Genomic DNA, 6,000 nt, shown 5'->3' with positions numbered 1-6,000 from the left:
TTTTTTTTTTTTTTTTTTTTTTTTTACAATTTACTGAAAAGGAATTTGTTGGTAATGACTCTTAAGATGCTTTTTATGGTGATGCTGAACAAATTACACTGACTCCATTGCTCACGTCCTCCACTCCTGTCCCCTTTATTCTCTCAAAAACTGATTTCTGTGTTACTCGTCCTAATCCCTACCCAGGCCCCAGCTATTTGTGCCGGGTGATCCTCTTTCTCTCTTGCAGCGGTGGGTGGACAGTGGGAGTGGTAGAAAGGGTGAGCTCCTGTTTGAAGGCCCTGTTCAGTTCTCAGCAGAGAGCTCTGGAGGCTGGAATGCCAAGTATGTTCCTTCTCCCTGCTTCCTGCATGCCACTTCTGCTGGCTGCAGCATGTCCGGAAAGCAGAAGCCTTCATGACTTTTTGGAATGTGCTTTATCCAAATGGAAGGAACTCTTCAGTTGTTTACAGTACTGGTAGGACACTGTGTGGTGCAGCAGCCTGCAGGGAAGTACTTGGAGATGGCAGGGTCAGATAGCGATCTGCAGTAAACTAAAGTGTTTGCTGGCCAGAGCTCTAGTAATCTGCTCTGCTTTTCTGTATTTCTCTGTGATTTGATCAGAGATTTTTCTTGAATTAGGTGTCTTAACTATGTGAAGACACGAGATTTTTTATTTTTTAACCTCACTTAGGACATTTGTACAGATCCATTCTGCACGGCTAACACAGGGTGAGGTGCTGGTGTAGACCTTGTTGTGCTGCATTAAATAAGTAATACATGATAGGTGGAATGCAAGAAAGAAGTTGCCAGGGTCCTTGAGGCTGTGGCAGAATGGGAGACAGGTTGTAAGAAACAATGCTTGGAGCAGGGGCCTGTGCATCCTGCTTTCGCTCTCCTAAAATGTAAAGGCAACTCCCCAAAGGAAGGTGACTCATTGATTGGGGATGTTGCTGATTTGGCTCCAGTTGTCTCTGCATTCCCCTTCCCGGTGGCCTTGGGTGCCATGGCTGGCCTGAGGCTGCGGGGACTGGCATCCTCCAGGCTCTACCAGCGCCGGCAGGATCGGCTAAGTGGCACAGGGGCCCTGCTGAGCGACAGGACACAGCCAGCAGCTGGGACCTGGGGGTATGTCTGGGACATGAAGGGAATGGCGTTGCTGAAGCGTTTTCCTGGATTTCGCAGCTGTTTGGTTCTGGTGGTAGGGCTTTTTTATTTGAAGGGGGTTGTCTGCACGCAGCCAGAGGGGATGAAGTTTATTTCAATTTCCAAGTGGATTATGAAGGAAAGGACTTTCAGTTTTTAACAATAACAGGAAAACAACAATGGAGAACCCTTCCCGTTTCAAGCTCTGCTAGGCTGTTCAGAACCAGCAGTAGTGCTAGTGTTGTTAATAGTGAAGTATTTGGGCACTGTAGGATTTAAAAAAAATGGTGAAATGCAGTAATTTTTCAAGATGTCAATGAAATTCTATTGTTCCTCATATTTTAGAATTCAGTAGTCCATTTCTTCATCCATAATGTTAATAGTAAGCTTGTTGATTTTAGTTTTTGTAACTGTAAGTAATTCCAATCCAGCAGAAACTGAAATTTCAAGTGTAGCTGCTTCATGAGATTGTTTAGAACATGTCCACCAGAGCCTCTTAAATCTGTCCAGACAATTCCATTGCTTGATTTGATCATTACTTTTCCCTGTGCTTCACATTAAAATTTTACTTCACTTCTGAAGTTTTCATTAGTGAATTTTGTGCAGGACATACATTCAGTTTTATTTAACTCCTGCTAATTTATCAGAATTTAGCAAGGAGGGAAGTGAGAAGGTAGTGAAGGAACTGGTGATGGCATCGAGTGAAGAGGATACTGTTCAGGGAGAGTGAGAAGCATGGAAGGGACCTGTGAGAGAAAACAAAACAAGCATTGAGAAAGCATAGGTACAGTAAATTGAGTACATTTTTCACATCATAGTTCTTAAAGCAAGGTGAGCATAAAGCAAACATGTTTGGTTTTACTGAGCAGGTGACTGTGCTGAAGATTATTTTCCATTTGAGAAATTTGTCTCCCGACTTGTATTTTATCCACGGTTTTTGAGCTACTGATAATTTTTGCTTCTCCTTCCTGATGGGTCCTGATAGTTTATGACCTTTCTTCAGGCAAATGAGAGTAATCGAAAAGTACTGCTGCTAGTTGGTGATAATTGATGAACACAATGGGAATGATTTGTGTTATCAGTGCTGGTAAACAAAAATCACATTTAAGCTCCTTTGAGAGAACTGAAGTGAAGAAGAGAAAGATTAACTGTCTGGTGGGAGCTGTTTATCAAATAGACATTCTGGGAGAAGTGGTACATACCTGATAATAATATCAACAGACTTCCATGCTGCTGTTCTCAAAGGCCTGCCTGATAGTGGCTTCCCAAGCATCGACATTGTACTCTGGTCTTAGCTGACATATGTGGAATCTTTTTTAACCCCCTGGCTTTTACTAATAGCAAATTGTTGTTGCTGGTAGGCCAAGGAGAGACTGGGGTTTTTTTCCATATTGTGACCATAAGTTGCATTTGTATGTTTTTCTTAATTTTGGTTATCCCTATGTTCTGAATAGGAACAAGAAATGTTTGTTTCATTGAGAGTTTGAGGGCTGCATGTTCAAGGAAGATACTCTTTGAGAAACACTGTTAATTTCTTGTTTAGCCAATGCAAAAATACTTAATCAGAATGAACTGAAAATTTACTGCAAGCAGGAGGAGAAATGCTGAAAATGTGAAGTTATGCACATAGTTTAACAAATAAGCAACAAATCAAACATTGAACAAACAGGAATTTTTTTTCCTAACGTTTTATGACATGTTTAATAATAATCTTAAACAAGTTAATTCAGTTTGGGAAAGTTGTCCAGATAGAAGTCAATAGCAGCAAAGCGATTTTGGAATGATAAGGGTAGTTGAGGGCTGGTTTTCAGCTCAAGTTCATGACCTGATACCCTTCCTCTTTCTTTTGTCTTTGCATTAGTCATTATCTGTGAAATTAATCATGAGGTCTGATATTGTCCCAGCAGATTTTCCTTTTGTCTTTGTCAACATTGAGGACTTGAAGCCACAAATTCTCAGCCGTGCTGTGGGGGTGGGAAGAACCTCCTCGACTGGAGTGCTCTGATATTTGTCTTGACTGCTGACAACTATCACATGTGCAAGTGATGATAGCTCTTTTGGTTTTGACTTTTCACTTTGCTGGGCTTTTCTGACAGCAGCACTTCTTGCTCCTGCAGTTCCTCTCTTGAACCTGGCGAAGTCTGAGACTGTCCGTCTCTTCTGCTTGTCTAGTTTTGGTTAATTTTGTCTTGCAGCCACATTTCAGATAATGAATTCTACTAATGCAAAGGCTGGAGCTTCTCTTCTACTGTCTTAGCATGCAATTAATAAATTTACTTCTTTTTCCTCAGTCTGTTACCAGTGCTAGGTCCCTATGAACAAATGTTTTAAAAAAGGAGGTAATTTTGACTTCAATGATAGAAGGTAAAATGCTTTCAAATATTCTTATAGCACTTGTACCTGTGGCACAGAATGGGTCTCCTAATTAATGCTAAATTATTATACTTCTTGTAAATAAGGAATTGTTGTTTTTCTTTTTTTTTTCCTTTGCATTTGAGATCAATTTATAGTAAATACTTGTGAGAAATCAAAGGGTGAGAAAGCTAGTTATAATGGTAAAAAGCTAATTTCTCTAAATTAGGTACTTTGACAAAGATAGTTTTTTAAAGATGTGGCACATAATGGTGAAAGATTGGAAAGAGCATTGTTTGAGAATTGGTGTTTTTTGAGCTTGTGCAGGACAGGATAACTTCAGGATGTTGATCTCATCATGTTTTAATAGCCTTTCCTGTCTTTGTGTCACCAGCTTATTGTTAAAACAGAGCAAGATTCTTTATTTTACTGAGTAGCAAAAAATCAGTGAGCAAACAGAACAGAAGCAGCACTCTGGATTGGGGGCTGTCCTTTGTGGGAAAGATTTAGCTCTTAAGTATCTCATAACTGACACAGCAAGTCAAACTTTAGTGGTCACTCCTGGTACATCACCATCCGAAGGATGGGGTTTGTGTTGCCCTTTGTCTCCCCGTGCTGCTGGCAGCAGTGTTTTTGCAGCAGTGGAGTAAACTGAAGCATAAAAGTGCTCTGAATTAGCACTGTGCTCCCTCTTCCTTCCAGCCTTGGTTAATTTTAACCTCGAGCTAGCTGATGAAATGCTTGGTTTTGCCCAAGGAAGAGGACACGCAGGGGTGTGTACTTGAGAGAAATTAAGTAACTGGCAGATGTTAAACTTCTGAATAAATGCCAAGTCATGTCTTTAGGGCAACGCTGAACTGGCAGATTTTAGCTTGAGTGTAAAACAATAGAGTGTCTTAAGTGGAAAGGAGTGTAAACTTAGGAGTGGAAAGAGAGCAGGGAAGTACAACTCGAGCTGTGATTGTCAAAGAGCTGCTGCTGGTTTGTATTGCAGGTGACACACTGATCAGGAGCTGATGTGAGATTTAGTTGATTCCCAGTAGTATGGCTCTTCCCATCAAATTTTAGTTGGTTTTTAGCTGCAGCAGAGAACTGTGTTACTTTGTGTACTGGTTCTCTTATTTTAAATTTTCCTGGGCTTACAGTTTCTTTTGTATGAGTAATAAGTCACACTGGTTAGCTCATTCGAGTGGACAGCTCAGACAGCATCACAATCATCTTCTGCCTTGGAGGAAAGCTTGTCAGCATCAACAGCAGCGTCCTGCCAGCACAGCCGTGGGACTTTCATGGGGATCTCTCCTGGAACCAGCATATCCCTGGTCTGTTGGGTGAACTGTGCTGTGTTTCACACAGCAATGTGGTTGTGCAGGCTGGAGGCTGAAATGGTTGAGAACTGCTGTTTTGGAGGTGGCAGCTCTGGTCTTGCACAGCTCATCCCCCAAGTTGGTAGTGGCACTGATGGGTCCCTTTGGAGAAAGGAAAAAGAAAGGAAACCAGGATTTTTAGAAACATTGATTTCATGTCAATAAAGCAGAAACACATCAAACACAACCTTAGATGGTGCTTTGTTGTTAACATGTAGAGTGTAATACCTACTGGCTTGCCTGGTTTTCTTGCCAGATGAGTTTTTACACTACGTTGACATGGGTCTTTTTTAATCATGGCTGTTGGCTGGCTCAAGTCTTGGAATTCTGGAAGCAAATTTTTCAAGAGGGGAAAAAGTACTTGATGGGAAGATTATATTTTCAAGTCCTGGCACACGTTTACGTGGTGTAACAGAGAATGGTGACCGAAAACCAAGCTGATTAATCTCTCAGCTTTGCTGCAAACACTGGTGTTTTTGTGCTGACCTATTCCTTTGGTACTGTGTCAGGATAAAAATGTTTCTTTAACCTATGACCTCTAGTTTATGAAATTACAGGATTTCCTGCTTGTCCGTAATTCTGCTCCATGTCTATTTTTAAAACTCCTTCATACTGCCGTAAGGAAACAAGCTATAACAGATTTCTGCTAAATTGGTGTTCCATTCTTGAAATTATGATAGTCTCCCTTGGTTTTTGCATCTCTTGGAATTGAAGCAGTAGAAAGAAAGTCTCCTTTTACTGAGAGCGGTCGTTCCAGGTCACAGTGTTGGATGTTTGTGCAGGCTGCAGATGGGAGACACTTGGCTCAGCTGAGCCAGCTGGAGTGCAGGGCTGGCTTTGTTGCCTCAGGAATATGAGGCTGCTGCCTACTCAGTCCAGTTGTGCTCATAGTACAAAGCCCTGGAATACAGACAGTGGCGTGTTTTGAGGGGGGGAGACCAGAGGAAAGAGAATCTTCCGCTGCTGGAATGTGCTTTTTGAATTACTGTTTTCCATGAAAAGGTGTGGAAAGTAGCATATTGGGTTGTAGAATAACACTAACAATGAAAATTCAGTTCAGAGTACCTTTGAATATAAAAAGAAAAAAAACCTTTTAAACCAAGCCATCTTTCTATTTATGCTTACGTCACATACGTCAGGAAAAGTACTATACAAATAG

General features: G+C 41.2%; 1 protein-coding gene across 2 annotated transcripts in view; it reads left to right on the top strand.

Annotated features, from left to right (window-relative positions):
- LIMS2 (LIM zinc finger domain containing 2) overlaps positions 1–6,000 on the top strand; it is a 45,367-nt gene that overhangs the window by 4,881 nt on the left and 34,486 nt on the right. The window lies entirely within an intron of this gene.

Source organism: Empidonax traillii, unplaced genomic scaffold, assembly GCF_003031625.1.
Source record: "Empidonax traillii isolate 1590-97213 ecotype Southwest subspecies unplaced genomic scaffold, ASM303162v1 scaffold40:size2234952, whole genome shotgun sequence".
In the NCBI taxonomy this organism is placed as follows: Eukaryota; Metazoa; Chordata; class Aves; order Passeriformes; family Tyrannidae; genus Empidonax; species Empidonax traillii.
Note: the sequence above shows the minus strand (reverse complement) of the source record. Positions and strands in the feature narration are given on the sequence as shown.